Here is a 15061-nt window from a genome sequence, read left to right on the forward strand (position 1 = left end):
AGTGGCCTGATTTGTGATGCTTTAGCCTAGGAGATTGGTGCTTCTATGAGATACTTTGAGAGTGAGTAGGTAGCAGTGAGGAGCTCGTGAGAGGTCTACTGAGGGTAGCCAATGCATAGCGAGAGTAGAGTATTTATGATTTGGGATCCTAGGAGGAAGACTTGGGTTGTATATTGATTCGGTGTGGACGATAGTATTGGGCCTGTACTATTGAAGACACCGGATTGGTGCGCAGTCCAAGTAAGAATCCTTGGGGTACCAGAAGTTGAGGATGATTAATTTGTCGAGTGTGAGTATGCTCGAAAGTGTCCCTAATAGTTTTATGTTGTATTTCAGAGATTGATCATGGCCAGGACACGCTATACCATCGAGGGCAGTGGGATGAGCGATGAGGAGATCCATCAGATCATGTAAGCCACGCATACAATAGATAAAGATGCCGAGGGCTCGCCACTGGGTCTTACTCCAAGATGCCATGGGCTCCCCACATGGTGTTACACCTAAGTGCCATGGGCTCTCCCATGGTCTTTGATAGGAAAGCCATAGGATCTCCTCATGGTCTTACATCCAAGTGCTATGGGCTCTCCCATGGTCTTCCATACAAAACACACAACCATATAGCATATCAAACACATAATAACTAACACATATATCATGGTCACATAATGGGCCGGCCTTGGTGTCTTAGACCCATTGGTATGGTGAGAAGACTCACATTTGTCTGCTGAATACGAAAGCTGCTCTCCTAACAGTCCAAAACCTCTCGAGGTGAATATAATATTAATCAATGTTAGGACCTTAGATTAGCCAAAGGAAAACCTAAATTCCAAACCCATCCATGAGGCCCAATCACCCTTCCCTTGCTAATTTGCTATTGGGCCCAAAATCCAAGCCTAAATTTACTAATGGTCGTCTTCGGCCAATAAGGCCCAACCAATAAATTCATGTCCCATAATTGATCAAATAGTCCATAATTTATAGAATACACTATGCCCGATAATCCCGTGAGGTCCAAATAGCTTAATGGCCCAAAACAGATTCGGCCCATCTACACTATGTATACGCAGTGTACCATCATGGTACGCGCGGCGTACACCAGGATACGCCCAACGTATAACCAGATTAAGCACTTTCTCCATTAAGTGCTTAATGCCCGATTCATTTACGTCCAAAAGCCAGATCTAAGCTATTTAATACGTCCTAAGTCATAAAGTTGGCAACTTTATGCCTTTGCATGCTTCATAAATACCCACCACCCCCATTAAGACCTTCTCAAGGTTCTTAACCCATGCATGAGGCCAACACTTCAACCAAGACTCCGTTTTTGTATTGAAACAGGATTAAGGGGCCTTAAATTTGTCATTTTCATTCTCTGGAGTTGTTTAACTCCCAAGAAAAAGTCCAAACCAACAAAAAGGGACCAAACTAGAAACCCTAACTAAATCTAAAGATTTGAGTGTAAAGATTCAAGATTTTTACCTCTAGGAGCTTCTCAAAGTTAACTATATTTAGATTCTTGAAGCTAAAGACACTCCAAGCTTCTTTGACCACTTCCTTCTTCTTGAATGAACACTAAAAGGACCACACTTTCACCTCAAGGCTCAAAATGTACTCACAATGGATATTAGGTTTTTCTGGGGCTTTTGAAGGTGTGGGAGGCTTTTAAGGGTGAGGCTCAAAGGAGTTAAGGGCATTTATATAGGTCTCAAATCTGAATATTAGGGTTTGAGCATCCTGACACGTACACCCAACGGACGTGCTGTCACTCCGTGATCCTCCTTTCCATGTACAGTAAGCGTACTTATAAGTATGCACAACGTACTTAAGGGTCTCTTGTGACATCTTCTTTATACTTCAAGGGCTACAAGGTCATACCTGATTTGAGGTGTTACAACTCTCCCTTATTTGAACTAGACTTCATCCTCGAAGTCCATAACTGTGAATAGATCAGGATAATTCTCCTGCATATCCTCTTTCGGCTCCTAAGTCCATTCAGAGCCTTTTCGGTGCTTCCATTGCACCTTTACCAACTTCAATTCCATGTTCCGAAGACCCTTCGTCATCCTATCTTAGATGGCGACCAACTTCTCGACATAATTCAGGCTCCCATCCACCTGAATGTCATCCAATGGAACAAATGCGGGTCGTCATCAACACACTTCCGAAGCTGGGACACATGGAAGGTGTTGTAAATCTGGCTAAGCTCCTCTGGAAGCTCTAAAAAATATGCCACCTTGTCCACTCGGGCCATGATCCTGAACGGGCCTATAAATCGGGGCCCCAACTTATCCCTCTTTTGAAACCTAATAATCCCTTTCCAGGGCGACACCTTTAGCAGTACAAAATCCCCTACCTGAAACTCGAGGTCCCAATGTCGCCGGTCATCATAAATTTTCTAACGGCTTTGCGCGACTCGTAACTGGTCACGCACCTGCTGAATCAGTCCGGTAGTCTTGAGTACTACCTCAATGCTCCCCATGACTCGATGCCCACCCTCGTCCCAACATATTGGGTTCTTGCACCTCCGACCATATAGCATCTTGAATGGAGCCCGGTTGATACTGGCATCATAATTGTTGCTGTACAAGAACTCTGCTAGTGGGAGGTATGTATCGCAACTCCCTCCATAATCTAGCACGCATGATCTAAGCATGCCATCCAGTGTCTGGATCGTCCTCTCACTCTAGTCGTCGGTCTGAGGGTGGTACGTCGTGCTGAAATGTAACTGAGCGCCCAGCTCCTCATGGAATTTCTTCCAAAATCTGGAAATGAACTGGACATCCCTGTCGGAGACCACCGACATTGGCACCTTATGTCTAGCCACCACCTTTCATACATAGATATCTGCCAAATTTTCCGCAGATATACTTTTGGAAATCGGAATGAAGTGGGCACTCTTCGTCAATCTATCTACAATCACCCATATGGCATATACACCCCTTGTCGTCATGGGTAGCTTCATGATGAAGTCCATGGTGATTTCTTCCCACTTCTACATGGGAATGGGTAGCAACTAAACTTTTCCATGAGGGTACTGATGCTTGGCCTTAACCTTCCTACAGGTCAAGCACTGCTCCACAAACTAGGCGATCTTCTGATTCATGCAGGGCCACCAATAACTCAGCCTCAACTCCCTATACATTTTCATAGCTGCTAGGTGTACGGAGAACCTGGAGTTGTGCGCTTCCTCTAATATCCTATGTCTTACTCCCCCTGTCACTAGTACCTATACTCGGCCACGCTGAGTTAAAAGGCCATGGCTATCTTTGACAAACAAAGGATATTGTCCCCAAAATTTCTCTATCTTCCAGTTCTCCTTCTTCGCCCCCTCGACCTGGGCCTTCCTGTTCATATCCAAAAAAGGCAAAATCATGGTCACCCTCATACAAATGTCCCTAATCGGGGACCCAACCGTCTTTCGGTGCAATGCATCGGTCACCACATTGGCCTTCCCTGGATGGTATAGAATCTCGCAATCATAATGCTTCAGCACATCTAACCACCTCCTATGTTGTATGTTGAGGTTCTACTAATCCATCAGGAACATCAGACTCTTGTGATCGGTATATATAGATAACCGCACTCCATATAAATAGTGCCTCAAAATCTTAAGGGCAAACACCACTGCCCCAAATTCCAAATCATGAGTGAGGTAATTTTCCTCATGAGGCTTTAACTATCTCGAGATGTAAGCTATCACATGCCCCCTCTGCATCAGTATCACACCTTAACTCGGAGATCGACGCATCACAGTAGACCACCAAATCATCTAACCCCTCGGGTAGAACTAAAATTGGAGCCTCGTATAACCTCTATATCTAGGTCTCAAAATCCATCAGCTGATTTGCACCCCACTGAAAAGTCACATTTTTCTTAGTCAAGCGGGTCAATGGCACAAAAATCTTGGAGAAATACTAGATAAATCTCCGATAGTAACCCACTAAGCTCAAGAAGCTACAAATCTTTGATGCATTCCTTGGTACTTCCCACCGCATTAAAGCCTCAAACTTGGCTGGATCAACTGAAATACCCTCCTGATTGATAATATGCCCCAAAAATTGTACTTCCCATAGCTAAAAGTCACACTTGTAGAACTTCGCATAGAGTTTCTCCGCCCTCAGGGTTTCTAATACCTCCCGCAAATGTTGCTCGTGCTGATCCCTGGTCATAAAGTAGACCAGAATATCATTGATAAAAAAAATCACCGACCGATCCAACATCGGCCTACACACTCTGTTCATGAGGCCCATGGATGCTGTTGGGGAATTGGTGAGCCCAAACGTCATTACCACGAACTCATAGTGCCCATACCGAGTCCTAAAAGACATCTTTGGTATATCCTCAGCCCGAATCCTCATATGATGATATCTAGACCGAAGGTCAATCTTGGAATTCCAAGATGCACTTTGAAGCTGATCAAAAAAATCGTTGATTCTGGGCAACAGATAACAATTCTTCACCGTTACTTTGTTCAGGTCCCTATAATCGATGCACATACTGTGCGATCCATCCTTCTTTTTCACAAAAGGGCCTTGCAAGGACCGACCCTCTGTTCGGCTACGAGGGTGAGGAGATTTTTACAGTAGGGTTGCACAAGATTTCTGGCTTATGCTGCGCAGATAACTCCTGCATCTACGGTGGTGCCAACCGATATGGTGCTTTTTCCATCGCGGCAGAACCCGACACTACGTCAATGCGAAACTCCACTTGCCTCTCTAGAGGCACTCCTGGTAAATCTTCGGGGAAGACATCCCGAAAATCGTGTACAACTGGTGCACTAGCCATATCAATCATGGTCTCCATTCTCGTATCCGAAACATAAGCCAAAAATCTTGCGCAACCCCGCTTTAAAAACCTCCTCGCCCTCGCAGCCGAACAGAGGGTCGGTCCCGGCAAGGCACATTCACCATGAATAACCAGTTCGCCCCCACTTGGGGTTCGAACCATTACCGACTGGCGCACACAATCGATCATGGCCCTGTTGACCCCTAGCCAATCCATCCCGACAATCACGTTCAGTCCTCGCAACGATATTGGGACTAGGTCGACACGAAACCTCTCTCCAAGCACATTTAGGACACTGTCCTGATAAACACTCGAAGCACTAACGGTGCGTTCATCTACAATCTCTACCTCGAGTGGGGAATCTAGAGCTCCGGGTGCGTCCCGGAACTTCTTGCTTAGTGCAAGAGATATGAACAATCGGGTAGCACCCGAATCAAACAAAACATGTGCTATCATACGATTGACCAAAAAGGTCCCTATACAAGCATAATATATATACATAAGTCATACAAATCATAATGAGCAGGGAGAAATAGATACGTACCAGCCACAACATCTGGTGTTGCCCGAGCCTCCTCGGTCGTCAACTGAAATGCACGACTCTTCACCATTGGGACTTCCGCCTTAACAGGGCGGCCATCAGTGATCCTCATCGTGGCGGGCACATACACCACCATCGCTCCTCCCCCTCCTTGCAACCTCGAACAATCGGCCCGCTTGTGGCCGGTCTGGTTGTAGTGGAAGCAAATCAAGCCCTTCTTGGGTCAATCCCTGATCACGTGGCTTGATTGGCCATAAGCATAGCATTCCGAGTCTGCCCCTCGGCAAGGCCCATTATGCGGTTTATCAAACTTGTCATGCTGGCCCCGGCCCTGCTGGCCCTTGCTAGAAGTATCTGAGATCTTAGGCTTTTTAGCCTGACCCACTACTGTCTGTGTCTGCACCAGTTTCCACTTGGTGCAGAAATCTAACTCCATCTCTTGTTCCCGGGCCTTCTCCACCATCTCACTCAGGGTTTTGCACCCTGTAAAACTCACAAACTCCCGGATACAATCCCTTAGTATGGAATGATACCTCCTCCTCCTCAATTCCTCATCTGTAGCATATTGTGGGATCAATAAAGCTTGTTCCCGAAACTTGGCGGTGATCTCCGCCACAGTCTCAGTGGTCTGCTGAAGGTCGTGAAACTCCCTCACCAGCGATTCCACCTCAATAGGTGGTGAAAACTTCACATCAAATCATCGAACAAACTCATCCCACATCATCTCAGCCACACCGTCCGCTTCTACCTGACTGGTCACCTCTCCCCATCAATATCGGGCTTGGTCTCTCACCATACATGACACAAAACCCACCTTGGGCACATTCGGGAAAGAACTCGTGTGCTGGGAATTTTTGATATCTGTCACCTAGTGTCAGCTAACAATAGCATCCCTGACCCCGAGAAACTTCGGTGCCCTGCATGCCTTGAACTCCCGGAACGAGGGAGTTCGGGTCCCAAACTGACCCGTAGCAATCTTAGCCCTGAATGCCCTGAGTCTCTCCTCCATAATCTCCATCATGCCCTCATTGACCATCTCGAAAATGAATGGGGTCGCATCAAGGATGCCCTTGGTAACCTTGACTGCAATGAGTTTGTACAACCTCTCATCGATAACATTAGCGGTGTCGCCCGATACTACCCCAGACCCAAACCCCGATCCTGTCCCTCCTGCTCCAAATCTTGTCACCACCATGCTGTACTGAAATATCATAAATTACAATGATCAAGATTTCCATATAAGGGATCTTCCCATGCCGGTCCTCCTTGAAATCGTCAGGTCTAACAATGGTTCGGGTACAGGTCTAGTGCTTTCAGTCGTACGGGCCCAATACTACTTTCCACACCTACCTGTACCTTTCCCCAATGCCCTACCTGACAACCCTAATTTTTCTCAAAACTAAACCATATTCTATAACTACTGCATACATCAAATCTTAGGTTATCCTAAGATTTATTCTACCCACATCAATCAAACTAATCATGACAGGTTACCCATATGCATGAAAATTGTCAACATAAAAGGATTAAATAGACTTTCGAATAAAAGACTCTACCCTAAAACCATAACCAAACAAGGAACAAGAAATTAGCCCAAATCAATCATTCTGAGGCTATAAGCTCCTAACCGTATACAATTTTAAAAGCATACACATAGCTAGTTCCATATAATCAACAAGGCTCAAATATTAATATAACATGGCTAACATATTGGGGAACTACTTACTTGGCTCGGCTGATCACGTGCGTTGCACTTTCATATTTCACTTCTTTTTGAAAACCGTTTTAAGTTACTTTTGAAAACAATTTTACCATTTCCCTAGTTTAAGTTCGGATACGCCCGAGAGTGTGCTTGAATCCCTCAATCCAAGGCTCTAATACCAAGTTGTAAGGACCCAAATTTTCAAAGAATTTTTTTTTCACTTTTAATTAATAAAACATGATTGCATAAACCATGGATTCCTAACGTAATTGTTTTCAAATCAATGATTCATTACAACTTATTCAAATCATCAGAGTGTCCCCAAACCCTAACGGTGAAAAATAGAGATAGAATGCATACTGCATCATCACGCCTTGCCCTTGCCCTTGGGCTCAGATGTACCTAAAACAAATCAACAACCTATAAGCGAAATGCTTAGTGAGTTCCCCAGACCATACCACACACTAAACACATACTCATATCCTGTTAGCTAATTAAAGCTACACCCATATGACGTAAACGATGCATACAACAGATAAGGATGTTGCGAGATCGTCCCCAGGGTTTTACTCCAAGATGTCATGGGCTCCTAACATGGTCTTACACCTAAGTGCCATGGGCTCTCCCATGGTCTTTGATATGAAAGCCATGGGCTCTCCTCATGGTCTTACATCCAAGTGCCATGGGAGCTCCAATGGTCTTCCATACAAAACACACAATCATATAGCATATCAAACACAGAATAACTAACACATATATCATGGTCACATAATGGGTCGGCCTTGGTGCCTTAGACCCATTGGTATGGTGAGAAGACTCACCTCTGTATGCTGAATACAAAAGCTGCTCTCCCACCAGTCCGAAACCTCCCGAGATGAATAATAATATTAATCAATGTTAGGACCTTAGATTAGTCAAAGGAAAACCTAAACTCCAAACCCATCCATGAGGCCCAATCACCCTTCCCTTGCTATTAGGCCCAAAATCCAAGCCTAAAATTACTAATGGGCCTCTTCGCCCAATAAGGCCCAACCAATAAATTCATGGCCCATAATAGATAAAATAGTCCATAATTCATAGAATACACTATGCCTAATAATCCCATGAGGCCCAAATAGCTCAAAGGCCCAAAACAGATTCTGCCCATCTGCACTGCATATGCACAGCGTACCATCCTAGTATGCGCGACATACTGGGATTTGGGACTACGCGCAGCGTACACCAGGTTACGCCTAGCGTATAACCAGATTATGCACTTTCTCTTTTAAATGCCTAATGCCCGATTCATTTACATCCAAAAGCCAGATCTGAGCTATTTAATACGTCCTAAGGCATAAAGTTGGCAACTTTATGCCTTTGCATGCTTCATAAACACCCACCAACCCCATTAAGAACTTCCCAAGGTTCTTAACCCATGCATGAGGCCAACACTTCAACCAAGACTCTATTTTTGTGTTGAAACAGGACTAAGGGGCCTCAGATCTGTCATTTTCATTCTCTGGAGTTGCTTAACTCCCAAGAAAAAGTCCAAACCAACAAAAAGGGACCAAACTAGAAACCCTAACTAGATCTAAATATTTGAGTGTAAAGATTCATGAAAATGTGTTATGAGGATTGGGGTAAAGAAAAGGTGTGATTGTACATACTATCCGACCGTCTTCATGATTTATGAGAGATATTTTGTTATGATATTATGATTTTGAATTCATATTATGACACAAATATTTTGGTGATGTTTGGATTTATGAAAATGACTTTTATTTCCTTTTAAAATTTGAAAACTTTTACCATCGTTTTTGGAATGTTAAATTTCAACTCTATATTGATCTGAATAATGTCTTAATGGATAAAGTTTCAAACTTTATACATCCATTGAAACAGTCCAAACCAATGAGATCTAAAACCTTAATTTCCAAAAAGTCTAAGATCCCATTTTCCCTCATGCATAGAGATAAGGGAGCTCTTGCATGCACTCTCTACTCTATTTAAACATCTAATCTAAGTATAAGACAAGTCAAAGATGATGGAACTTTATGACTTACAAAATAAAGCATGGAAGTTTATGACTTACAAAATAATGGATTAAAACTCCAAATACTTTTAGATCTAAATGCGAAACAAAATAAAGCATGGAACTTTATGACTTACAAAAGTCCAAAAGGTTAATGAAGATCAATTTGTTTAGTTGCAAAGTTTCAATGATCAATCTCGCAAGAAAACTTCACTCTATAGCCACAAAAAAACAAAACAAAAAAAAGGATGGGAGAGGAGGTAAGAGACTTGAAACTATGAAAAGGAGGCTACGGTTTCTTAATTATCATTCTAAGGGTGATGAAGGTTGAGAATGATTAAACCCTACGGGTTAATGACAATTAAATACCCCAAAAAACTTAAATAAAATGTTCAACCCAAGGGTTGGGTGCCCCACACCCCATTAATGACACCGCGATGCCTTTAGATTATAAAAAGCCGAGTTTTCAAAATTTCTAATTTCAACATATTAAATAGAATAAAACCAAAATAAATTATGTACCGTGAATACGAATATTACCATATAGTGTTATATTAATTGGATCCAAATTGATGCGAAAAAAGTTCATACATAAATCTATATTTTTGACTTTTGAGTTTACAATAAACAAAACCATATAGTCGGAATTAGGTTTAAATATTATAGTTTTTTTTTTTCTTCTGTATTGAGATTTTCTAGTACGACCTAAAGAATAAATTGTGTTATTGGTTGTGACTTAAGCATTTTCCATATTCTCTATTTTGTATTTCTTCAATTTAATAATAGAATATGCTAAGTCCTCAAATCTCAACATGCTCAACACCATGAACATTTGAATCTTTATCTAGAATGCAATTCATCCACAATTGTAACAACTTAGTTACGAGGGTCGATATTCCAGGACGAGGGTTATTCCTTTTGTGTGTTGTATCTAATCTTTTATTCGAATAAATTCCCGTAATTAAAGATGGAATCATATCTTTTTTTTTTTTTTTTTTTTTTTTTTTCTTTTTTTCTGAAGTTTGAAAATTTAACAAAGAATGTACGGTTAAACTTTTTTTTTTTAACGGCTAAAAATATGATCAACCAAAACAACTAGGAAGTAGATAGATATTACAAAGAGTTTTGGAGTGTTGGGTTTAGTAACCACAAAGTCCAAGTAATAGATCTACTACTACTTCTATTATAAAACCAATAAGAAGAATGCAAAATAATAGTATAAAAAATAGAGCTTCTCTTCAATTTAATAATAGAATGTACAGTAAACTAATTTTATGGATACAAACAACATGAAACATAGGTTCTTTAAATTTGACTGATAACTTCAAATAATGTTAATAGGTATACACTGAGAGCTATGAATAAGAGTCATCTGAATTTTATATTTTTCATTATTATTATTTTTTTTTTTGAAACGCATTTTTAAGACTTTTGTAATGAATAACCTAATTTTTATTATTTGTCTATTATAAAATCATTTTTATTATTATTATATTACACTATTAATTTATTAAATGTTTATATTGGGATGTAGCATTTTGAAAAATAACTTCTATTAGATATTACAAATGTAAAATTATACATTTATCATGCATGTTTTATTATTTATTTATTTTTTATATTTGAAAACTAAAAAAGATTCAAATTTATCTGCACGGAATCTATTACAAAGTTAGACCATGGGAATTCCGATTTATAATAATGCCCGTAATAGTTAGATCATAGGAATTCCCTTTTATAATAACGCCCGTAATTTTATAAAACCCAAGTACAAGTTGTATAATAATAATAATAATAGCCATGATAATAATAATAATAATAATAATAATAGCAACATCAACATGAGTCACAAAATCGAAACCACAACAACTTGTTTCAAAAGATAATAGAATGATGGGTGAAGCAAACTTAGATTTAAAATGAATATTTTATGTAAACTCATATGTGGAAGTGAGTCACACGAGCATCTTCACAACTCATGTCGCTGTTTGATGATTCACTTGCTTGTATATTGATGTACAGTTTCTCATCATTACTTTATTATTTTCACTTCGCTTGAACTCATTTCATTATTCGTTTAATTGTTGGTTGATTAAAACGATTAACAATCGAAATCAAATTCAAACATTAAAAAGCTTAAGACGATATCCTTTTCAACGACGCTTCACGCCAACTGCATGTTTTAAACAATGGACATTTGAAATGGATAGCTTTGTTGTGCAACTAGAACCCATGTTTGGCTAGTCGATGGCAAACAGAATGCAATGCTAGTTGTCAAAATGAAGCTTATTAGTTGCACCCACTTTTTCGATCAAATGCGCTGTTGAATATTTAAACATTTCCGCGATTAGTAAAAATGGGTGTAGGTGTTTAAGAGGAAGTTATTAGGGTGTATGGGATGGCTAGGAAGGTCCAGCGGGTTAGAGACGCTACCATTAGCGGATCTTTTTCTAGACTCTCTTTACTAAAAAAATTGTCGATCATGCATTAAGACTTGCATTAAAATAGTTTTGTATATCTTAATTAGTTTGTAAATTAGTTTTATATGTTGATAATACTTTTGTTAATTAATTTTGTATGATCATAGGAACGGCTGACACACCGGTGATGTCGTGTTAGGGGTATGCGATGGAGCTGGTGACCCCGATGACGTCCGACTTCAATGGTCCTCCATCATACCGAAGAATCTGTATGAGTACGTTTCATCCCTAAAATTTTATAATTTCATGGTTTAGTGATTTCAATTCTAGGATTAATCGATTCTGCTAATTTTGGTGAAAACATTTTCTTTGTTTTATCCACACACCTGTGGATTTACAAGATTCCAAGTTTGGAAACACCCTAAAATCTGGTATTGAAAAAGATTCGAACTTATGAGGTTTGTTGATATTTTGAGCTAGAAATTATTGTATTTCAAGAAATATAATTTTTGTTGCTTAATCACGTTCACTAAACTGGTTATCTAGGTGTGAAAATACATTATCTTTGTAGTTCTTGAAACACAAAGCGATGTGGTTGCCAATCGGTGCAAATTCTACTTTGCCCTCCATCAAGGTTTCTTGCCTTTGTATTCCTTTATTTGGTGCATTTGATATTTTTTGGACTTTGAAATTTGTTCGGTTCTTTTTCTTCATTTATACGTTAAGAGCTAAGTTGCTTTTTTTTTTTTTCGAGATTCTTCCATGGCTTGTGTTTATGGTGCAGGGAGGGATAAAGTAGATCTAAAACTGGACCGGCTTACCTGGAACTGGAAAACCCAAAATACGGAATTCACGGATTATAAGAACCGACAACCGGACAAATACAGTAACCGGTTTGGTAGTTAGGTTCGGTCCCGGGTATCAAACCTGATATAGTGGGTATGGAACCGAAAATTAATAATTGGAACAAGATTCGTGTATTAGGCCCGAAAATGGAATCCGAAACCTAGAATTCTGGAACAAAAGAAAACAAATGTTGTAATCCCGAATACTTGTTAATAACAAGAAAGGAGACCGTTTCTCGACAAGTTACAAAATCTCCACTTATGGGGGGTTACCGCATCTCGTTGAAAAGAAACATCAATCAAAAAAATGTTACAAAAAAGATTTGATATATTATTTTTGTAGGAATGTAAGTGACTCAATACATATCCAAATAAAGTGTTTCTACGATCTATAATTATTTTCAAATAATGTCGATATGGTCCAACAAATACTATACTTCCAACTACTCACAAGCGACCAATCATCAACGATCTTTGGATCGTCCTTTGATAGTTGTTTAATTATCTTAGTCAAAACCGATTCTTGTCTTTTTTTCTTCTAAATGCGTTAGAAAATTGGAAAATTTTAGAATGGTCAAATATTATAGCATCTGTAATCGATCCTTTACCCGAATAAAGATACGATACTTTATCAATCTTTTGCCATAATATTTTATGTGTCACATTCTCACAATTTGAGCTATGAAGAGGGATGCCACAATCATAATCGAAATTTTGAGAACGCACTATGTATCCTTGACTAAATCTAATAACATTCCACAACCTAAGCCTTTAGATTTGAAATGAAGTACAATATTTTCTCCCTTAATTATAGCAAAGCAACTATTCAACACTTATGACTTTGCAAAGTATAACTCTTGTTTTCTATAATTAATATTACTAACTTGCAATACTTGCCTTAATAATCATACAATTATAATATTTATGCTCCCATTATCATGATGATTATTATTATATAAGCATAACACTTATGATCCTACTAGCTTTGACATGTTTTAGAAAACAACCGAACTTCCAGAAAATAATACTTATTGAATTTCTGAAGTTCATATTTCTAATACCTAATGCTTTGATAATCCTTTATCAAAGCTTCTTAAACTTATACACCTTTGCCTTAGATAGCTCATATGTGTGTCTTAAACAATTCAGACTAATTGCCAAATCTCACAATTCGAATTATGGAAAGGGATACCGCAACCATAATCAAAATTGAGAATACAATTTTACAATCGCTATCTTCTTAAAATCTCTCTTCGTGAAAGCATTTCCTCACAGTCATCTTCATGAAATAGAAAATCTTATGACACTTAGATTTTAATGGTGTATGTGTTCCTATCCATGCGAATTGTCAAAACCAAAGTTCGCGACAAATCCAAAATCTTATGGACCAAACTTTCTTAATCTTGATCTCTTGCCTTATGGTAACACGGCTGCCAACCATGTCTTCCAAGTAGTTAAGCAGCTCACCCTTTCTTATCAATGTATTTTTCATTGATCAAGGTGCTTGCCTTTTATGCGTTCAAATGAGAACTCATAGAACTTACATGCATAATTAACTCAATTGGAACGGCACATAAAAAAATAGTGTCAACACGATAGGTTGTAAACCTCAAGTCGTGTGCTAGTGATGTTTAATAAGGTTTATTTTGATTTGTTCTTGAACCCTTTCAAGACCATTAAGACTCCCACTGACTCCTTGACATAGAAGATTCTCTTGTCAATAAACATTTCTTGACAAACAAATATTCAAGAGTTAGTGTAGCTTTTATCAAGACAGAACACTTCATAAAATTGGTCCTAGCTGGTCTTTATCTTATCCAAGATGTAAAGCCCGAAATCTGCCAATGTATCAATCAGATCCGTTTGATGGTGCGGAATCCCAATCAAACGGATGATGTCAGATGAAATAGAAGAGAAGGAGAAGAAGAAGAATAATATGAATCTTCGTATCAATTGATATGAATTAAAGTTCTAGATACAAAAGATTCACACACACACACACACATACACCCCTTATTCTCTCTGGCTGTAAACTCCTTCTAGTTCATCAATCAGTACTCCTCACCCTAACACCTATATTTATACTTGGAGAATATGGGATTGGTGGACATGGGCGTAAATGGGTTTACGGCCGTAAAATCAACTGTAAACATGACCATAAACTCCATAAATATTACAGAAAAATATAATTTCCCAAAAAAGCAAAGTATAAACCATATTTTTGACCCAACAATCTCCCCCTTGATTTATAGCTTTCTTTTCTTAATTGACCCAACAAACTCCCCCTAAAAAGTAGCTGGCTCTTCTTGTCAATCTTCAATGAGAGCTTGGCTTCAACATTTATCTTCAAATTCTTCATGACTTCAAGATGAACTTGATGAATCTTCAATAAATGACTTCATCTTAAGTACTTGAGCTTTTCTGCAGAATTTGACATTGAACGCCCATTGGGTGAGGAGGCTTCTTGTACTGATTCTTGAAAATTAGTGCTTTCAGAATGAGAATCTTTAGAGAGAACATCAGAGAGAACTGAACTTCTAGATGACTTCAGGAGGTACAAAGATAGCAGCAGACTGATTGAGGAGGCTTCAATGCAATCCATCACATAATCTTCAATTTCTGCTTCACCTTGCTTCTGGGGTTAGAGGATTGAATGTTGAAAGAACAATCTTCATTTCTTGCTCCTTCGAATGTGAATTCTTCGATGCTCACGGACGAGGCTTTGGCTTAGAAATCTTCAACACAAACTCCATGAGT

General features: G+C 39.3%; 1 long non-coding RNA gene across 1 annotated transcript; it reads left to right on the top strand.

Moving 5' to 3' along the window:
- Nucleotides 1–11152: 11152 nt before the first annotated feature.
- LOC144999781 (uncharacterized) lies at nucleotides 11153–12547 on the top strand. Its single transcript, XR_013661002.1, has 2 exons — nucleotides 11153–11917; nucleotides 12006–12547. It is a non-coding gene; the product is annotated as an uncharacterized LOC144999781 (long non-coding RNA).
- Nucleotides 12548–15061: the final 2514 nt, after the last annotated feature.

This window comes from Lactuca saligna, chromosome 1, assembly GCF_052625555.1.
Source record: "Lactuca saligna cultivar CGN05327 chromosome 1, ASM5262555v1, whole genome shotgun sequence".
Lineage (NCBI taxonomy): Eukaryota > Viridiplantae > Streptophyta > Magnoliopsida > Asterales > Asteraceae > Lactuca > Lactuca saligna.